This window comes from Paroedura picta, chromosome 6 (assembly GCF_049243985.1).
Source record: "Paroedura picta isolate Pp20150507F chromosome 6, Ppicta_v3.0, whole genome shotgun sequence".
NCBI classification, from domain to species: domain Eukaryota; kingdom Metazoa; phylum Chordata; class Lepidosauria; order Squamata; family Gekkonidae; genus Paroedura; species Paroedura picta.
Window position 1 is genome coordinate 34,466,354 of NC_135374.1, and position 21,891 is coordinate 34,488,244.

Genomic DNA, 21,891 nt, shown 5'->3' on the forward strand with positions numbered 1-21,891 from the left:
AAACAACAGAAGTTAGATACTGTATATACTCGCATATAAGCTGACCTGCATATAAGCTGAGGCACCTAATTATACCACAAAATGCTGGAAAAAACTTATTGACTCGCACATAAGCTGAGTGTGGTGTTTGGATAGTGGCCTTTTCTCCTTTCCTCCCCTTTCCCATGTTTTGGACAGATTTTTTCCCCCTTATCTTCCCACCCTCCTCCTCCCTCCTCTTTCCCTCTGACCCCTCTTGCCTTTATTCCTTCCTCTAGGGGCGTTTCCTCCTTCTGCTCTCTGTTCTCCCTCTGAGACAGAGGCTTCAGAGCTTCCTGCAGTGCTTCCTGCAACACGTGTTAGCCTCGTTAAGGCAGAGAGGGGGGGAGGCAGAGACTGCTCTTTCCCTCCCAGAGACTGCTCTTTCCCTTGCTGCGTCTCTGTTCTTCCTGCCTTTGCTTTTTCAGGCAAGTATACTTGTCTCCCACCCCCACCCTCCAGTCTTGTCTGGAAGCTGTTTTTTTAAATACCCGCATATAAGCCGATGGGACTTTTTCAGCTTAAAAATAGGGCTGAAAAACTCGGCTTATATGTGAGGTCTCTCTCTCCTATCTTTCTATTCAAAGTTGTTTCACTTCTAAATAAAACTATTTCATTCCTTTAAGCTCCTCTCTTATTTAAACTTTGCCAGTGAAGGACTTGTCTCTCTTCCATCTCTCCCCTCTTCTCAGATGTTTAACGTGCCAGACTGGGAGTTGCATATACAAATGTCCTCTTTTTTACTAGGATTGTGTTAGGATTTTTCATGAGAAGGGGGTCATTCTGGAATGACAGATTTGATACAGGGTCCAGTTTGCATAACAGCACTGCCTGCATCCTTTGTAGAAGCACAACTAGTGTTCATTAGGATCAAGGTCACACCATTAGTTGCTCCACTGAGACAGCTATGGAAGTATGCCCAACACTTGATTTTAGCCAAAAGGCTGAGACCCGATGTTGTGGAAATACTCTCTCCCCACCAAGAGCTCTTTCTGTTTCCCTAATAGTGCAAACTGGTTTTTAATGGCTTAAACTTTTGTTTGTATTTAAATGTGAGCAGCTCTGAGCCCTTGGGGAAGGGCAGCATAGAAATTTAAAAATAGATAAATAATAAAAGGGGCAGGTGGAGAGAGAAGTTGTATACCTGTTATTTGGGCTATCCTTTTGGTCCTGCCTCTGTGGTTTATTATTACTGAAAGGCTCATGTGGTTGCTGTAATACAAATTTTGAAAAAAAGGAACAAATACTGCAAATATATATATACAAATAATACTTCTGATAGTCTTTCTTTTAGGTGATGAATATCTCACAAGAACTGTGTGACAGAGAAAAAGGATTGCTCCTACAAAGATGACAACTTCATCTCCGTGAGCGTATGAAGAAGCCTCATAGCGGGTAAGACTTGGTTGATAAGGTTGCTATTGTCTGCTCTGACTGGCATCAGCTCTTCCGGGTCACAGGCACAGGTCATGTGGCTTCTCAAAAGGCGATGGTTCTTTGGGGGTTTGGAAGCAATGGGCACTCAAAGATAAGGACTGTTGGAGTCCAAAGAGTTTATGAACATTCCAGCAGACAGGTATAAACCCTAAAAGAAGAAGAAGAAGAAGAACAATGCTTTTATCGCCGAGTGGGTGATGACAAATAGCCCCTCCCTGCAACCGGTTGACAGATGACATCTCTCTGATCTACCTGAGGCTCCGTCTCTTTCCTAAGGCTATGGATCTCTCACATTTATATGCCTCAGGAGATCTTACACCTATGTTCTTAATCATCTGTTACTATAACACACCAGCGGCCCTCCCATTCTTGCCTGTCTATGTTTCTGTACCTATTAATGGTATAGACTCGCAAATTTAAAGGAAGGAAATAGTTTCTGATGGCGTTTGGGTTGAAAAAGTGAGCAAGGCAGAGGAGGAGAACTGTGGTGGACCACTTAGCTCCTGAAAACCATTTCCTGTGTTTTCACTACACTGTGCACATTGCCTACAATCTGATCCTTTTAACTTTAGATGCCTGTGATGAAACGTCTGCAAGTGAAGCAGATGTTCAGCCATTGAGCCAAGGCTTCTACTCAAATGCTCATCTTAAAAAAGACCCAAACAAAAAACCTGAAAAAAAACCTTGCTACCCAACTAATCTTGGGTCATTGAGAAGGTTTGAAGAAGGCTATTCTTGCTAAAGTAAATCATGTTCTATTTATTATTTCTTCCCTCTCTCTCGCTCTACTTTCAGAACTAATCTTAACTCAGCCACTGAACAACAGAATGGAGAACATGAATGGAGAACTACCAGAGTCTTCGAGAATGCTAACTTTGCATTCTGTTGGGACAAATGGCACCAGGCCATTATTATGCTGTCCGCGTCCAAAATGTGGAAAGTTGGCTTTTTCAAATATATTCTGTTGAGGTAGATGTTAAAAAATTGCAATAAACCTTCCTGTACTCATTGTGTTAGAAAATGACTTTGGGTTGCTAACACCCTGAAGGTAGCTGTTTGGCAAGAGCGACTTGTCCATTAATTATTTTGTGGCAGAACTGCAAATTCAACCATTTCCAGCTTGCTGCGAAAGCTATATTTCGGCCACAGCATTTAAAAGGGAAATGGAGAAAGAAGCTGAAAATAAATAACCACACAGCCAGAAGGATTTGTACCTGGTCACCCCACTAAATATCTCCCCCCACAATGATCTCCATGAGTATGACAAAGCAATATGCAGCCTGATCCATTTGATTACATTATCAAGGCCAGGCTGGATTCCATGTTCTATGGTTGTTTGCTCAAATGTGGGTAAAGCTCCCCATGTATATAAACTCTGTGTGTAGGTTATGATCCATTTGCTTACATGTACAGTGGACCCCCAACGCCAGTGAATTCTGCACATTTCCCCCTTTTATTCTCATTTAAATATGTGGGTGCAAAAGCAGCCAGCATCACCATGACCGTTTATGCACTGGGAACTTTACTACCCCATCTCTCGTGCTGGAGCACAAATCGGGGGCGGATGGAGTGCACTGGGCCAAATGCTCCCCCATGTGGGTGCAGGAAGAGGTGGGGCAACCTGCCACGACTAAAACTCCAGCCTGCAGCCTGGCATGAAATCTCCAGTGCATAAACGGTCCATGTAAGCACAGAGTCACAATATCGGTTACCATTGTTAGTGACTGCACAGCGTTATCATTTGCAGCAATGTCTCCAACATAGGCCATTTTAATTTTTAAAAAATTACTATTATATTTGTTGACTGCCCCTCCTAGTCCAGCTGGCTCATAACCGTTTACATCAAGTGTTAAAACATAAGTCCCAAATACGCCAGCCCTAACCCACCCAACCCCCTTCCCTCCTGTCCACTCAATGGCCCTCCACCAACCCCCCCCCCATGTCCCAAGGCTGTACTTATTCTCTGCTGTAATCTTGTCGGGCATTGTGTAATTTTGGGGTTTTTATAGTCTTATGGTTTTAACTGTAATGTGTATTTGACTTGATTGTAACCTTCTGCAAGCCAGCTTTGGCTGGGAGTGGTGGACCAGAAATCTAAATCTAAAATAAAATAAAATAAAAGGAAGGGGGCGCTCATAGGAGGACCCAACAGATGTTCCTCATCCTGGCCTCAACCAAATGCCTGGTGGAAGAGCTCCATTTTGCAGGCCCTGCAGAACTGTGATAGCTCTGACAGGGCCCTTAGATCTTCCAGGCGCTCATTCCAACAGGTAGGGGCCTGGACCGAAAAGGCCCTGGCCATAGTCAAGGCCAGGTGCACTTCCTGTGGGCCAGGGATCACCAACCTGTTAAGATTTGTAGAGTACAAGGCTTTATGTGACCCTCAGGTACCAGCTGCTTTGGGGGTAGACTCTGTGGTACTGGACACAGTCCTCTCCTGCTTGAATATCTGAATCCTTTTGCTTGCAACAACCTTCCTCCAGCCATTGTCTGCCAGCTGGGATCTGAGAAGAAATACTGATGGGAGGTAATGGGAGGAGCCAATGGGGGGAGTGCAGCAGATTCAGCTCTTCCTTTCCAACCCTTTTCCATTGTGTGTGAATTAAACAAGGCCACTGCAGACCAGGCAGATGTGCAGAAAGCCACCCTGTGTTCCTGACTCCTCCCTGGTTTAGTTAAAATTTAAAATCTATATATTTTGCCCCCCCTCCCAGTAATCCCTCTTGGACTCTGTAGTAATTCTGGTTGAGAATGACTAGAGTGGGATGTGTGCTTTTAAGAAATGTTACCTTGTATTACAGCCCTTCCCCAACCACTTGTATTGGACACAATTTTATAAAGTTTCTTCATAGTCCCCTTTGTGAGTCTAATGGGTGGATTTAATGTTACTGCAGAACTCTGTGTGTTCCACAACACAAGGCTGAAATTTATTGTTGCGGTTGCCACCTTTTCTGAAAGGCCCATGGCGCTTTAACACTGTTCATGAGAGGTGGAAATTCAGCAGGTGCACCTGTTTCTAACACATAAAATGTTTTACTTGTTGATATTTCAGTGGTCTTCAAGGCCTCCTGGAGCCATGCCAGAAAGAAGACGGGACTCCTGAATTCAGCGATGATATAGTATGATTATTGCAGGTCTATACAAGAATGCTAATCTTATTTGCAACAGCTCAGAAGGCTCTGTTTCTATTGAAACAGAATTGTGAATCCTCAATAATGCATTTATTTGCCAAACTCAATGGTTGTAGCTCATTTCATGTGAGACATTGCCCTCTAGATGGCAGCAGAATATCATCAAATAATGTTTGAAAGGCAAGCCAGTCTAAAATAGATTGTAGCAGGCATCAAGCAAAATCTTGCCCTCAATTTAAATGACGTAATCATTTTACATAGAAGAGAATTATTCCCAAACTCATATTTGTTAGTTTTATATATCCAAGTACCTATGAAAGTTTAAGTTCATAAACCTACTTTATTCAAATAATGCAATCATTGATATCATTGCCTAATCATTTATTTGAGTTTATTCTATTTTAGATACTGCCATATTTTCCGAAGTGGGGAGGATGCAGTCAATAAATTTAATAGTAATAGTAATAGTAGTAATAGTAATAGTAATAATGCAAAATGACCCCCCTCCCTACTTTTTATTCATCACAAGTTTTGTGAGGTAAAGCAGAAAGTGACTGGCTGAAGGTGATCCAGTGATCTTCCCTGGGAGAGTGGAGGATTAGAACCTGGGACTCCTAGACCAACACTCTAATCTCTGCTGATTCCTCTTCTAACACATTAGGCTGGTGGGCTGGATTGGTCAAGTGCTCTAGCCAAAGCTAAGTTTCTCCCATCTTATATTCAAATAGTCAAGTTGGGATGTCTTTGGATATTTAAATCCAGTGACTGGAGCTACAAATAGGCAAGAGATCTTTCTACAAACCTGAAAAGGGCATTAGGTTTAGAGAAAAAAGTGAAATCTAAAAACAAAAAAATTGTACTGGACAGTTTAAAAATGACAAAAAAGATTAAAGTAGTGCCTGTAACTTTAAAAGCCAGATTCTCTCAGAGGTTGTTGCTAGTCAACAAGTCTTGGATTAATCATTAAGCAAGATGAACATGTGCTTAGGGAACGGAGGGAAGGGGGGCAACCAGAGAGGGTTTCCCCCCGCTTATATTGCTTTCTGCTATCTAGCGTTAATTTTTGAAACTGTTTATATTTAGCATAATTGTGGGATCTAGCCTGGAAGAATATTGAATTCTTAATCTCTTATTTCATTTTTTTGTCTAAAGACAAATGTTCTGTCTAAAGATGCTCCAGGTGGGCTCATCTCCAGGCAACAGAGATCAGTTCCCCTGCTCACTCCTGGCTCAACCCCAAAGTCTCTGGTATTTTCCAATACAGAGCCGGTAATCCTGGAGTTGTCATTAGGCAGTGGAAGGGGCAAGGGACACCATTGTAATGCTGTGCTTAGGGCTGGCTTTCTCAACCAGGATTTCAAATGCTTAGCTCTCCTGTTCAAATCAGCGGGACTCTAATGATTGCTTTCCCTGGGCTTGGTGAGAGCCAGTTTGGTGTAGGGGTTAGGAGTGCGACTTCTAATCTGGTGATCTGGGTTTGATTCCACGCTCCCCCACATGCAGCCAGCTGGGTAACCTTAGGCTCGCCACAGCACTGATAAAGCTGTTCTGACCGAGCAAGAATATCAGGGCCCTCTCAGCCTCACCTTCCTCACACGGTGTCTGTTGTGGGGAGAGGAAAGGTAAGGGGATTGTAAACCGCTTTGAGACTCCTTCATGTAAAGAAAAACAGTATATAAGAACCAGCTATTCTTCTGCGCTGTACCATACACGTAGTCTTTAAAGTGTATCAGTACATATTTTTATTTTTAAGGACTTTCTGCCACAGAATAGCCTATGACTGGAATGCATATTGCATAAGCAGGATTGTGCCTCGAAATCTGCTGCAAAGGAACTGGAGACAATGGGGAGGGGGGGGGAAATCAATGTTATCACCTCACTATGTATTCCCTATGATGCAGTATCTTTCCCCACATCACCTGTTGTCCTCTACAGACAAACCAAGCAGGAAGTTTTTGCTTTCTTTAATACACAGAGAAGACCATAATTCAGACAAAGTCCCACTGAATAAAGGAGGCATGCCTTCTCCTTAAATGTGCAATAGCATCATTCTGTTAGGCACATGCTTAATTCTTTCCCTGCAAAGTAAGCCTGGCTGCAATGTGTCCTAAGTCAGTGGTCCCCAACCTGCGGGCCGCGGCCCGACACCGGGCCGCAAAGGCCATGGCGCCGGGCCGCGGCTCCCTCTCCCCGCCCCCCCCTCCCGCGCAGTAAAAAACTTCCCAGGCCGCAAGTTTGCGGCCCGGGAAGCTACTTACTGCGGGAGGGCGGGGAGAGGGAATCAGGGCCGGGCCGCGCCCGTGCAGGCCGCGCCCGCTCGGCCCGATCCGCGGGTGCGGCCCGCGGGCGCGGCTCGCGGGTGCGGCCGGGCGCGGCTCGCGGGCGCGGCCCGATCCGCGGGCGCGGCCGGGCGCGGCTCGCGGGCGCGGCCCGAAGCATGGGCGTGGCCCGCGCGGGCGCGGTCCCTGCGGGCGCGACCCAATACCCTGCCGGTCCCCAGCCTAATAAAGGTTGGGGTCCACTGTCCTAAGTGATTTTTTTTTAAAGACCTGTCTGTTTTGCTTCACTTTAATAATACTGCAGAGGCTTTTCCGGCCATCATGTATTCAAGTGCAGCAGGCAAACTTAGTTACCTAAGAAGCTGCAGGGAGGGATTTAATTATATCTAATAGGCCTCTGCAGCATTTGCGGCATTTTACCAGCTTTTTACAAAAACACCTGCAGTAATAGATTGTGCGAGCGAGTGTAAATCAAAATAAATCTAGTGTGCAAAGGAGATATTGCCCTTGCAAAGCAACTGCTCTTCAGCAAGCTCTTTAAAATTAATCCTTTAGAATACACATGCAGGTGGTAGTCCATAACCTCCTCACTATGGGCAATTGAACACAATAAACTTTTGGAATCTGTAGTAAAGGTTCCAGTTTGCTTTTTCCCTTCCCTGCAAGAGTGATGATTCTGCTTGTGCTTCCAGCAACTCTAGGAATTAAGTGGGAAGGGAGCCTACTGCTTTATTAGGCACACTGAACAATAAAGCGGATCAGAAGACTGGTGTGCAATAAGCCGTTCTTCTAAACAGGGGCTCTAATTCTTGGCTAGTAAACTTCATAGTGGCGGCTCAGCTTCTCTTTGTTACGTAATTTAATTATGCCATATACAACTAAATAGTTACCGGCTAGTATTTCTGCTCTGCCTGAGGCAGCACATTCTTAGTAAGATGTCAGATTGTTGATTAAGAAAATATCGATCGATCTCTGAGTTGAATTAGATGATCCAGATTTTGCTTTCTGCGGAAGTTCCCTTTTCTTAAACAACTGGCAACATGAAAGTGAGCCCGTGTGGTCTTGTGATTAGTGTTGAACTAGAACTGGGGAGACTTCAGATCTCCACTCAGATCTGAATCCTGTTGTGGATGCAAGTGCCAGTCACTCTCTTTCAGCCTCTTGCACAAGGCGGTTGACAGAGGAAAGGAGATCTTTGGGTAGAACGGATCAAATAAAACAATGTAATAGGCAGATAGAAACCTTTGCCCACCTGAACGCACACCCAAGTAGTAGAAAAGAAACATTTAAGAGCAGCTCTACGCTATCACTTGGATCCTGCCTAAAACTCCCTTGGATATGAGGAGGCAGGGTGATGTTCTCTGATCCCCCCTTCCATGGCTGCCCACCCCCTCAAAATAATGCTACTTGGAGAATGGGGGGGGGGTCCCCTGGAATAACTTGCGGAAGAATCAGGGGTCTCTTATGGGAAGCAGTAATTGGCAAAAATTGGCCCATGGGAATTTTTAGGTGGGATTCAAGCTGTTAAGTTTGTTGCTGGAGACACCAGAGTTATAGACAACACCTCGTATGTGGACATCCTACTTGCATGGGTAGACAGCTTTAAAAACCATGCCCATTTTGAAATGTAATTTGGCTATCTGCATGTGCCTGTTTACATGATGTATATCATGTGTGCAGCAGTTGCAGTGTTTGGAGCTTATACACTGCATATATTGTTCCAGTAACCTGATAGAAACCTTCTGTACTAAGTGACAGCAAGAGCCTTCAGAGTTTTCTCCCCCCCAGCTCTGCTATCCTTTTAACTGGAGATGCCAGAAGTTGAGTCTAGGACCACATGCTTGGAAAGTGTGTATTCATCCACTGAGGCTCCCACTGTGGAACAGCCACAGCTGCAAGGACTGGAAGACGTTTAAGTGTTGCGCTGCCAGCCTCAAGTTAGGAATTATTTATTATTTAAGTGGCATGTGTGTAATATAACAGGAGGTCTTGAGATGGTCTGGTTGCCAGGCAAGAGATGTTTGGAGGTGGTTTGCCATTGCCTGCCCCCAGGTCATGACTCTTGGAGGTAGCCCTTCCAAGTGCTAGCCAGGGCTGACCCTATTTAGCTTCCATGATCTGACGGGACTGGGCTTGCCTGAGCGATCCTGGTTGGAAAGAAGTAAAGGACTCATCTTTTCTGGCAATCCTCTCCCTTCTTTGCAGTTGCTTTGCTCTCATCTCATCCCAGGACCTCTCTCTCTCTCTCTCTCTCTCTCTCTCTCTCTCTCTCTCTCTCTCTGTGTGTGTGTGTGTGTGTGTGTGTGTAAGACATCTGGCTGCAGAGAAGACAGCTATCACCATGGGAGCTACTCGAGACAATTGTCCACACTGGTTTCTTGGGTTACTGTACTTTCTCCTTGATCAGATAGCTCTCCTCCAAGAGACTTGGTGATCTCACTCTCAAACCTGCACTGCTGTCCCTTGTGCTCAGAAATAAGCTGGTAAATTAACTCAAGGCCTGGCAAAAGTTCGACTGTAGTAGTGAGGGATGACCCTGCATGCTTAGAAGTAAGCTGGTAATTTACAAGGTGATAGTGCGACATTTATGAGCCTCTTGTGGCGCAGAGTGGTAAGGCAGCCGTCTGAAAGCTTTGCCCATGAGGCTGGGAGTTCAATCCCAGCAGCCGGCTCAAGGTTGACTCAGCCTTCCATCCTTCCGAGGTCGGTAAAATGAGTACCCAGCTTGCTGGGGGGTAAACGGTAATGACTGGGGAAGGCACTGGCAAACCACCCCGTATTGAGTCTGCCATGAAAACGCTAGAGGGCGTCACCCCAAGGGTCAGACATGACTCGGTGCTTGCACAGGGGATACCTTTACCTTTAGTGTGACATTTAACATTAATAGTTCTGCTTCATATGGCTGTGTGCATGCGTGTTTGCAGTGGAGCACAGGGCATATAGTAGCCATGTGGCTCTTTTGGTGGGTGGTAATTGCAAATGTGGCCCTCTACAAGCCATCGAGTGAGTCCCCCTGCTCTACAACTTCTAGCAAGTTGTTGGCAAACACATTGGGCTAGGACAGGTTACACTGCTTTCTGCCTCAGGGTGGCTCTGAATGAAAAAAAGATCAAACTCAAGAAATAATAAAGGGCAATAAAATCAATCATGAAATAACACAAACACACACAAAAACAATTAAAGCAAGCCAAAAGAGGGGAAGAAAGGGATCCAGCCTCTAAGCAACGATTGACAAGAAGATTAGAAATGCCTCTCAAGTACAGGAAAACATTAGAGAGGACACAGTCTGGCAGGTGCTCAAGGGAAAGAGGAAGGAGAGGAACAGGAGATGTTAGAAACCCCAGGGGAAATGGCTTTGCAGTTATTCATTGGTATTGTCCTTAGACCAATGATGCCCACATTCCTTAATATTTGGACTGATGACTGCTGTAAGCTAGGACGGTTAAGAAGGAAATAGCACAATGCATAGGAATGTAATGAGCATTGCTTGTAGAGGCAAACCTATGATTGTGAGTTGTGTTCATGTTCACCAGGTGGCAGTGAGCCCTCACAAATGCAGAAGGCAACAGCATTGCGGCTTTTCATTGCAAATGCCATCAGAACTTGTTTGTATCTCCTTCAGAACTCACAAACTTTCCTTGATGTGTTTGGTAGATAAATAATGGTTTTTCACCACTTGATCTGATTGGGATTTGATGCTGGGCAAGTAAGCTTCCGTGCACGTCTTAAGAAGATAGATCACACAGGATCTCCTGAAAACTCTTTTAAGGGAAGAGCTTATGACATCCAATATTCTGGATCCTGTGGCAACATTTGGGATTAGGGCTATCAGAACATGCCCTTTTGCAAGCCTTTTTGTTTGGCTTATTTTCAGTACTGGTGTTCCCAATTCATTTTGGGTTTTTTTTTTTTGTTCCATTTTTATAACTTTATACCCTATACATTGTGCTGTTCATATGCAATCTGTTTTAAAATACCAGTTAAAAATGCATTGATTTTAAAGGGAAATTTTGGGAAGAAGAAGCAGGAAACAGCACAGACTCTGAGTTCTGATGAGTGCGTGCAGTTCATGCAAAACCAAACTGGGATGTTTCAAGCATGATTAAGCTGGCATGGACAATTCAGTCGCATTCCTTTTTATGACATTCCGATGTTGTGGGAAATTTGGAAATGCACCATTCAGTAAGGAAGTAGTGATGCGAAAATAGTTTAATCCCTCATCTTCCAACAGCCCTGCAGGTAGTCCCATATTGGGCTAGAGCCAATCTATAATTGAGCCAAGTTCTATCATCCCCCTGAACAAAGTTTCTTTATATTCTTATTAATTAAAACATTTATACCACACCTTTTCTTTTGGCTCAAGTCTGAAGTTTTTTCCAGTCTAAGGAGTCTTGCTCAAATGTCAGTGGTACTTCTATTGGTGGAAGACTCCTGAGGCTGCAGGAAGGCTATTTAAAGGATGGCTGAATCTGCCCCATTATCAGTATCAGTAAACCTTATAAAATCCAAATGGACTGTTCACCCACTACCTCTCCAGGAATGGCCCGTCCAGGTAGTTTAGACCTAATCAGGAGGCAGCCCTCAACCAGAAAGGGCTTAATAAGGGATTCGCTCTCTACCTACGACTTCCTGCTGGTTTCAGAAGTTTGCTGGATGGAAGAGGAACCAGCATCAGAGCATGCCCTGCTGCCAGTAAGTTGTACTGGTCTCCTGGCCTCTTACAACTTGGAGGACATGGGGGGGGGGAGCCTCTGTGACCATTCTGGAGGTAGAGGGCTGCAGAAGGTCCAGAAATGGCCTTCTGCTGACCTTCTGGGATCCAAGGTGCCCAGGAAATGTCTCTGCCCTGGGAATGTTTACTCATGAGTAAGTGATGGCCTTCATCCAAGAATGGCTTGCCCTGGTAGCTTAGCCCCAATCAGGAGGCAGCCCTCAGCCAGAAAGGGCTTAACAAGGGGTCAGCTCTCCACCTCCAACTTCCTGCCGGTTACAGAATTTTGCTGGGTGGAAAAGGAGTCAGTCTCAGAGCATGCCCTGGTGCTAGTAAGTTGCCCTGGCCTCCTGGCCTCTTTCAGCACAGAGGCAGCCTCCGTGTGCCTTCTGGAGGTGTGGGGGGGTTTTTGCAGGAAACCCAGAAACAGCCCTTCTGGTGGCCCTCTGGGTCCCAGTGTGCCCAGGAAACGTCTCTGCCCTAGGAATGTTTACTCATGAGTAAGTCATGTGAGGTTTGCAATTTGCAGCTTGAGAAAGGAGGAATGCTTTGGGGGTAGCCATCACAGGCAATTGCAGCAGGGAAAATAATGCTGATGTGGTTGAGACTGACAAGATGTAGACTTTTCTTTTCCATATGGAAACCACCTTGGTCTTGTTGCAGTCTTTCCAAGACCATCCCAACAAAGCAAATTAGAGATCAATGGCATGGAAGATGGGGAAGTGTAGACAGTGTACAGAAGCACCATGAGGCCATGGGGATATGTGGAGGGGGAAGACACATGTCTATAATGTTTATAACAGCCAAGTGTAACATGCGAAGTGTATTATAGTCTTTGTGCCATTTGCAGTTGATAGAGACATGTTCTGTTAGCCATTGGTTTGGTTTGCTATCCATTTGCAAGTTGTAATCAGCAGAGTCAAACAGGTTGCATATGTTTTGATTGTGAAAAATAGAGACTTGGCATTCACATTCCACCACCCTCCCCTCTCTCTCTGCTGTTTGCCATAATCTTCAGGCATGCAAAACATTAGCATTTCACAGTTAGTGAGGTGTCCTCGTCTGTTCTTTATGGCTGCCTGGCTCAATGTGTATTATGGGCAAAGGTGGGAGAACTGACTTTATCAAGAACAGTTCATTAATTCACATGTTTACGCTGCCTTTCAGGATTACAGTCTTCCTTGCACCAATTTCTTATCATAAAGCTAAAGGTAAAGGTATCCCCTGTGCAAGCACTGGGTCATGTCTGACCCTTGGGGTGACGCCCTCTAGCATTTTCATGGCAGACTCAATACGGGGTGGTTTGCCAGTGCCTTCCCCAGTCATTACCATTTACCCCCCAGGAAGCTGGGTACTCATTTTACCGACCTCGGAAGGATGGAAAGCTGAGTCAACCTTGAGCCTCTGGGATTGAACTCCCAGCCTCATGGGCAGAGCTTTCAGACTGCATGTCTGCTGCCTTACCACTCTGCGCCACAAGAGGCTTGCAATTTTTTATCATACTAAATGTGTATGATAAGAAAGGGGGTTTCTCAGATAATGTTGCTACGAGAAATTCTCTAAATGTTTCTCCCTGAAATCCAATTGTACTTTCATTCTTCTCTTTAGGAATCTGTAGTCAGTTTCTAATCAGTTTTTTTTTTTGGGTCAAAGAGAAATTCGAAGGATAATGAGGGAAGTTCTACAAAATTTCAGAATTTAATTCTGTATATAGATGCATAGAGGCCTATAATTTCTTCCCCATAACTTCATGTCCTCCTGTAGCCCCACTTTGGTGAATATCAAAACAACTGAAAGTTATAACAATAAAGGAGAAAATAATAGAATCATAGTTGGAAGTGGTCATACAGGCCACCTAGTCCAACCCCCTGCTCAATGCAGGATCAGACGAAAGCATCCAGATAAGTATCTGTCCAACTGCTGCTTGAAGACTGCTGGTGAGGGGAAGCTTACCACCTCTTTAGGCAGTCGATTCCACTGTTGAACTACTCTGACTGGGATTTTTCCCCCTTTGATATCTAGATGATATTGTTCTACATGTAGTTTAAACCTATTACTGTGGGTCCTATTCTCCACTGTCAACAGGAACCTTTCCCTGTCCTCCTCCAGGGGACAACCTTTCAAATACTTAAAAGACAGCAATTATGTCCCCTCTCAACCTCCTCTTCTCCAGGCTGAACATTCCAAATTATCTCAACCTTTCCTCATAGGGCTTAGTCCCCAGGCCAAGAAGAAGAAGAGAGAGAATACAAGGAATCAATGGGTATATATTAAAAATACATTTCAGAAAAACAAATTAATTTCCTTTCCCAAAAGAACACTAATCTCAGGACAGTGTGACAGTGTGCACATGTGAAAAGTTGCACATACATTATAAGCCATTTAAATGATGCATTCTGAATGTGCAGGTACACAGAGCATGCAAAGCCCCTTGACAACATCCAATTTTAATTTCAAGAAAAACACTGAAGCAATCCAGTGAGCTACTTGATTCACGTGCAAGTGAATGTTTGAGCACAGTTGAAAGACCTGCCACTGATTTATCATTTGTAGTTGTTCCTGATCTAGGCAGGACTAGGCAGCCTATGGTGTCTGTGAGTCCTGTTACTACCAATGGAAGAGTTAGTAACTGGGCAAGTTTAAGATACAGTTAGAAGATGCTGTGGAGGTGACCTCCAAGCCAGCCACGAGATATAGTTCTTCAGAGTAGCCATATCATATACTATCTATCTATCTATCTATCTATCTATCTATCTATCTATCTATCTATCTATCTATCTATCTATCTATCTATCTATCTATCTATCTATCTATCTATCTATCTATCTATCTATCTATCTATCCATCTATCCATCTATCCATCTATCCATCTATCCATCTATCCATCCATCCATCCATCCATCCATCCATCCATCCATCCATCCATCCATCCATCCATCCATCCATCCATCCATCCATCCATCCATCCATCCATCCATCCACCCACCAGTCTTATATACTGCCACTCCCAACATAGTTGGCTCATGGCGGTTCTCAATCAATAAAAAAATAACAGACCTCAATACTCTAAAAACATCTTAAGACATACAATAAAACCCCCACAGTACCATAGGTACAAAAATCCAAGAGCCAAAAAAATTAATGATGGCAGAATAATGGTTCACTCCCCCCAGTGGTTCAGTGTCCTGGCACCAATACACCATGGCGTCACCAACGGTAGATATAACCCGGCAGGGGGGAGATCATACAATGGATCTGGACATACCCAAATTCAGTCCTTACAGGAATCTGTGAAGGTGGTGTGGGGAATAAAGTGTTTTACATTGCCCAGGGCTTATTTAGTTCATAGAGAAAATAATTCTCTCAACAATGAGATAAAACTGGACCATCATTCTATAACTTGCACATATAGACTGTGTGCCAAATAGGTCCTTATTTGGCTAGGGAAAGTTTAAAGGAATAGCATGCACCCTTTCTTAACAAGTGTTTTTAGGCAGAGGGCTTTGTATGTCTGGTCTTTTTACACTGCAGGTGGGGAAGTATTTTGTTTATGAGACAAAGCCAGACATAAATGACAAAGCTATTACGTTCAGTCAGACATTTTTTCACCTCTGTCCCCTGGCATTCTGGAAACGGAGAGAAATGTTTGGCTATTAATTCATTTCCAACTACATTTAGCATGAATAATAATGATCTCATTAAGGTTTGACAAATCTGTTTTTTACATGGGGTGCCTTGAATTTCCATAGATAAATTGAATGTTAGCCTTTGAGTAAGTACAAATTTGTAGATAATTAAAATCACGATTAGCCCAAAAGAAGGTGAAGAATGAGGGTCAGAAGCACACCATCTGGAGTCATAAACCTTTGCCCTTGCATTTCTACGGGTAAAAATAAAGTATGAGCTAGTTTAGTCTGAGGTAGAGGTAGGGAGATGTTTCCCTTATTACTGGAACATTTATCATCAGAAGCACTCAGATGAGGCTAAAGTCCAGAAACCATTCTGTGCCAACGTCTCAAGGTTCAGATGTAGGAGAGGGCAGAACTGTGCTACCTAGGGTTGCCAACTGTATGTTAGGAAATTCCTGGAGATTTTGGGGATGGAGCCTGAGGAAGGTGGAGGAAGGGATGTTAATTGGGTATACATTCTATCCTCTGAAGTAGTCTTTTCTCCAGGGAGGGTTGGCAACCCCATTGCATTCCAGCCTGAGTAGTGAGTTTAATGGAAGATGCTGTTGTGAATCCATCCAGCAAAATACTTTTCTGTGAGCTCTGTAAACAAAGCCTTATTTCATGATCAGAGGAAGAGACAGACACTTTGATACTTAGTGTGTGTATGTGTGTGCGTGTGTGTGTGTGTGCGTGTGTGTGTGTGCGTGTGTGTGTGGTGGGTGGGTTCCCATTTGGCACTCTGCAATCCAGGAAAGTGGAAGTGAAACAAATAATTTGGGGGAGGAAATTTTTGTGCATTTACAACTCTTTGCTGTGTAAATAAAGGAAAGGACATTTGGTTTCAAAGAAAATGGATCATGGTTTAACTTTTGTAAAATGTTCCTTATACAGACTTTGCACTACTCATATATTGTTCATTGAGTGTCACATCCCCAAATACAGTTGTGGCTTTGAAGTTGTTGCTCACAATTCTTGTTTCAGTTTTGTCAGCTGAAAGAAGTTTCAGCAAGCTGAAGTTAAATAAGAACTATTTCAGGTCAGAAACATCCCAAGACTGACTGAATGTTTTAGTAGCCTGACCAATTGAATCATAATTGAGGATTCTGAGATTGCGATTCACCATTTTGCTGCTGCAAAACAAGGCAGAGTGTTCATTAAATGTACCTAGAGATCTAACTTCCCAAAAAAATGTCCAGGTCTTCATACTGATTCATTCACCACTGTTTGGTCATTCAAATGATTCTGCTTTCAGATTTTGTTCATAAATACCATACACAATTCAGTTATGAGTAGCCTTTAAGAATAGTGTGAGTACAATGAAGGAGAGTTATGCAGGGAGAGAGGATCAAGGAAGCTCCTGAGGTAGGGAAGTGGGGCAAGTAGCCTTTCTCTGAGGGAAAGAGCCAACTAAAGGGTAGTAATCCCTGCTCAATGGCTAAGAAGGAAAATTGGAACTTGTGTGAATTTTCCTGCCCTCACAAACAAGTATTTTTGAGATGAAGGAACTTATGCTTGTCTATTTAAGTAGCGACTGCCAAAAGATATCTCTCCACTAGTTTAAAGATCTGTCTATATAACCAAATTATGACTTGATTGTGACAATTTATCTATTGGTTATATTTATACTAGCATAAAAGCTCATTGTAAAAAAATTAAAATAAAACAGTCCGCCGCCTTCTCTCCCTCCCCAACCTGGACAGACTCACCAAAGTCCGGAGAGGCCATGGCAGGCCTTTTTGAAATGTGTGTGTGTGTGAGGGCGGGGGGAGTGCTGGTGGGGGCTCCCTCCTTCCCTCCCCTGCCAACCCAGGCAGGCTCACTGAGGCCTGGAGAGGCCGTGGTAGGCCTTTTGGTCCATGTAACCCTGGTTGGGAACCCCTGCTCTACATAGTGGCTGGAGATCTCCCGGGATTGCGATTAATCCCCAGGAAACAGAAATCAGTTCACCTGGACAGAATCATTGCGTTGGGAAATGAGCTGTATAGCAATATACCTAATTGAAGTTCTCCCCCTCCCCATCCCTCACCTTTCTCAGGGTCCACCCCCCCCCCAAATCTCCCAGCCAGACCTGGCAACCCTGCCAAAGGATGCCCCCCCCCCCCCCGTGTTCCTTTTCCTACCCTCTCTATAATAGGGAAGCATTTTGGACTACAGCAGAAGGGGGAAGATGAGAAAGCTATGCTCCACTCATGGAAGTCCTCTGTCAATGGAAACTGTCCAACAGATCCAAACCACTGAGTGTTGGAGACACCACCGGAACCCTGCCTCTTTCTTACCCTGCTCTCTTTCAGCATTTCCAATATTGGAGCTGGGCAGTGAGGAAAAATTGTTTTAAAGCAACAGATGGAAAAAAAGAAAGAAGATAAAAGGTTCAGGTTTAAGTTTCCCATGGCCATTTTTGTTATAAGGAACTAGGTTTCTCCCCTATGCTTTAGATGTGAATGGAATGATACCTGAATAAAATCATGTGGATCATTCCTACTGAATCCTGTTGATTTCTAACATAGGGGAAGCAGCAAATGAGACTTTCCTCTTTTTTTATTCTAATCTGAACCTCATCTCAGCAGAGCATACCAAACCCTGTTAATGAAGAAAGCAAAGCAGAATTATAATTTTAAAAAGCAAATTGAAACATATGTTTTATGCTATTTTGGCAGCCTCCCAACATGAATATATCATATGGGTGTTGTAAGCCCTCTTTCTTTAATCTCCCTTTTAAATTTATAGCATAGTCTTAAATTGAAAGAAAAAGGTTTCTTTTACTTGGACAAGTGTATAAATACGGGTTACAAAAAGACAAAGTATTTTAGGGGGACATTATTTCATTATCTTAAAATGGCATAGGCATTCTGCATTCCTTTTTGGTAAGTAGAGCAAATAGGGATCAGGAGTGGAGCTTTATGATCTGTTGGTTTCCTTTGAATATTATGTTTGCATTGTAATTTCAGCAGATGTTGAATGTGGATTTAGCAGAGTATGCTTAAAACACCAAAGGTGTAATCTGAGAGTTCTCCTGGAGACACTCAGGATGACATCTAAGATCTCTGCCAGCGTATGCCAGTGTACCTTTGCTGCAGTGCTGGCACAGTGCCGTGCTAATGAGATGTCTGTGCATAGACCAAAAATCTGGCAGTTCTGGGAATATATAAGGGGATAGAATTGTACAGTTAGAAGGGGCCATACAGGCCATCTAGTCCAACCCCCTGCTCAATGCAGGATCAGCCTAAAACATGCATCATGAGTATATGTCCAGCTGCTGCTGAAAGACTGCCACTTGTGAGGATCTTCAGTTACCCAGAAAAGCAAACTCTTGATTTGAAGCAAAAGATTTCACTTATTGAGTAAGAAAGCCTTCTCAACAAGGCATTATCAAAACTGAGGCAAGAAGTATGCATCACCACATATCTCTCTGACCCTGCTCCCCACTTCCTGTGTGAATCCAGAGAAAGCAGGGAAACACAGAATAGTCTCAACAACCTGATAGAGGGTCCCCAGGGCTGTATTTTGGAGAGGAGTGAAAAGGGCAGAGGTGAGAAGGGAAGGGAGGAATGCAGGAAGGAGCATCAAGGCAATAAAGGGCAATAAAGAGAACATAAGGCATACTGGACAGATTGACTATAACCCCTACAGACTAGCACTCTACATAATCAGCTAAATAAACATTCCTAAGCAATGGCAGAAACTATAGGGTTCTGACATCAGTGAGGGGGAGTTTACAGTGAGGGGCAGCTGATTCCATTGTTGAACAACTCTGACTGTGAAAATGGATGAGTGAAACTTTGATCCTAAGCTTTGCAAGGGACTGCCAGGATCATCGAGTCCCGTCCTATACACAATGCAGGGACTCATAACTACCTGCCCACCTATGGTGACCCCAATTTCAGGCCCAAGAATCTCCAGAAAACAGCTCTGGAATCCAACCTGCCCTGGAGGAAATTCACCTACCATTTCACAGAGGCAATTAGCAATTCCCTGGGTATACAAGGAAGGACCACAAGAGACAAACACTGGCACATGCCTTCCTGCCCACTCACTCACAATCTGCCTAAGTTCATAAAATCAGCATTTCTGTCAGATGACTATCTAGCCTCTGCTTAAAAGCTTCCAAAGAAGGAGAACTCACCACCTCTCGAGGAAGCCTGTTCCACTAAGGAACCGCTCTGTCAGGAACTTCTTCCAGATGTTTAGCCGAAAATTCTTTTCAATTAATTTTAACCCATTAGTTCAGGTCCGGCCTTCTGGGGCAACAGAAAACCATTGTGCTCCATCTTTTATATGACAGTCCCTAAGTATTTGAAGATGGTTATCATATCACCTCTTAGTAGTCTTTCCTTTAGGTTAAACAGACCAAACTCCCTCAACCTTTCCTCGTATGACTTGGGGCTGTTCCGCATTAGTCCAAAATAGCACAATGATTACTAATTGAAATTGCTACAGTTTTGCCGTTATGCACAACGTCGTTGACAATCTGCAACACTCCTGAAACCGATCCGCAAAAAGCGCTTTGTTGTAGCGCTTTCAAGGAAATCCCAAAAAGTGGATTCACGCTCCGGAAAGCGCTACACTCCTGCAACCAATCTACAACACTAGCAGGAAAATTCTGTGCATTACCATTGTTGCGGTTTCTGCAAAGTCCCTCCCCCTGGCTCTCTCCTCTGATCTTCCGGCGAAACGATCGCCATTTTTTTTTCTCCGAGCGAGCGGAGATCAACGTACCGGCAAGCCTTCGTTTACCCAGTGAGGCTTCCCCGGCTGTAGTCCCTTTGTTTAAAGTCACCAAACACAAGCATCATAGAGGCCCGTTTGCTGGTTTATTTTCACTTTATTTTTCACACTGTTTTCGGCCGAAAATCGCACCCGTGAAGGGGGGGATTTTTTTTTTTTACTCGGGGAGAGCGTGGCAATGATGAAACAGCAGCTCAAGCATCACCTGCTAGCTGGATGGGTCTCTCCGTTGCAACGAATCAATGCATATTCGTTGCAACGTGTGTGTGCTTTTTTAAAAAAACCTTCCTTAAAGGGAAAGGGGCTGTTTGGGAGCATGCTAACGGCTGCGCATTGGCTGCTTGACAGCCAGGGGCGGGACACAGCTCAGCAATAGCACTTCCTTTCTAGCGATCTTTGCCGAGACAGGAACCCTGTGGGAAATGATAGAAACGCAACTGGATTCCACTAAAAGGCAGGTATGCATAACAACGAATTCCACTATTTAAAATGGCGATTTTTCGTTCAGTAAACAATTTGCTACATGGATCCCGGTGCGGAATGGCCCTTGGTCTCCAAACCCCTCACCATCTTTGTAGCCCTCCTCTGGACATGCTCCAGTTTCTCTATATCTTTCTTGAGTTGTGGTGCACAAAACTGAACACAGTACACCAAGTGAGGTCTAACCAGAGTGGAAAAAAGTGATAACATCACCTCATGTGATCTGGACTTTATACTTCTTTTAATGCAGCCCCAAATCCCGTTTGCCTTTTTAGCTACCAAGTCAAACTGCTGACTCATGCTCAGTGTGTGGTATACTAAGATCCCCAGATCCTTTTCAAATGTACTACTGCCAAGACAAATCTCACCGATCCTATAGCAATGCTTTTGATTTTTCCTACCTAAATGCAGAACTTTACATCTTTCACTATTAAAATTCATTTTATTCATTCTAGTCCAGTTTTCCAGCCTGTCAAGATCATCCTGTATCCCGATTCAGTCTTCTGGTGTGTTTGCTACCCCTCCCAGTTTAGTATCATCTACAAATTTAACAAGCATCTCATCTATTCATTCATACAAATCATTATGAATATGTTGAACAACACAGGGCCCAGGACAGATCCCTGAAGCACTTCACTCATCATTCCTTTCCAAGAAGATGACAAACCATTTACAAGCACCCTTTGGATGCAATCTGTCAACCAGTTCTCAAGCCACCTAACAGTAATAGGATCCATTTTCCCAACTTGCCAATAATAATATCATGTGGAACCTTATCAAAAGGCTTACTGACATCAAGGTGAACAATGTCCACAGCATTCCCCTGATCTAGCAAGGCAGTAACTTTCTCAAAAAAAGAGAGATAGGGTTAGTCTGACATGACTTGTCCATGAGCTGCTTTGTTGAACTGCTTTACAGTGCCTCCTACTCTCCCTGCACAGTTATGGCAGACCCTTGGATTGTGACAGACACTGCAGACCACCCATAAAAACCACACCAAGGCACATACAGGTCAAATAAGATATGTGGCTTATGGCTTCATGTTATGGGATCTTACAAAGAATGAGTAAGAACCTGAATGACAGGAACTGCAGAGAAAGGGCATTTTGTACAAAGTGGGAACATCCTGCACAAACAGAATGAAGAGAACTGTGCAAATATTCTACCTAAGGCCGTAAGCACCCAACAAGAATTTCTACTGTTTCACAACTGGGACTGCAAAGACAAAGGACCACATGTACACAAACAAGGAAGGAGAGTGGAATGGTTGTTTTGCTAGGCCTTGAAGCGTGACTATTGCAATATCTCTCACATCTCTTTGTTGTCATCCCTACCCTGCTTTGTGTACTTACTGCATATTTGTTCAACAAGTCTTCCTTCCTCAGAAGTTGTTGGCAGTGTTTTCCATACAAGTAGGCAAAAGGAAAGTATGCACAATA

General features: G+C 43.9%; 1 protein-coding gene and 1 long non-coding RNA gene across 2 annotated transcripts in view; one reads left to right on the forward strand and one right to left on the reverse strand.

Moving 5' to 3' along the window:
- The window catches only part of RPL24 (ribosomal protein L24), a 354,788-nt gene that overhangs the window by 193,133 nt on the left and 139,764 nt on the right, over nucleotides 1-21,891 (reverse strand). The window lies entirely within an intron of this gene.
- Nucleotides 1,304-4,565, forward strand: LOC143840656 (uncharacterized). The gene is made up of 3 exons (XR_013232287.1): nucleotides 1,304-1,413; nucleotides 2,251-2,424; nucleotides 4,508-4,565. It is a non-coding gene; the product is annotated as an uncharacterized LOC143840656 (long non-coding RNA).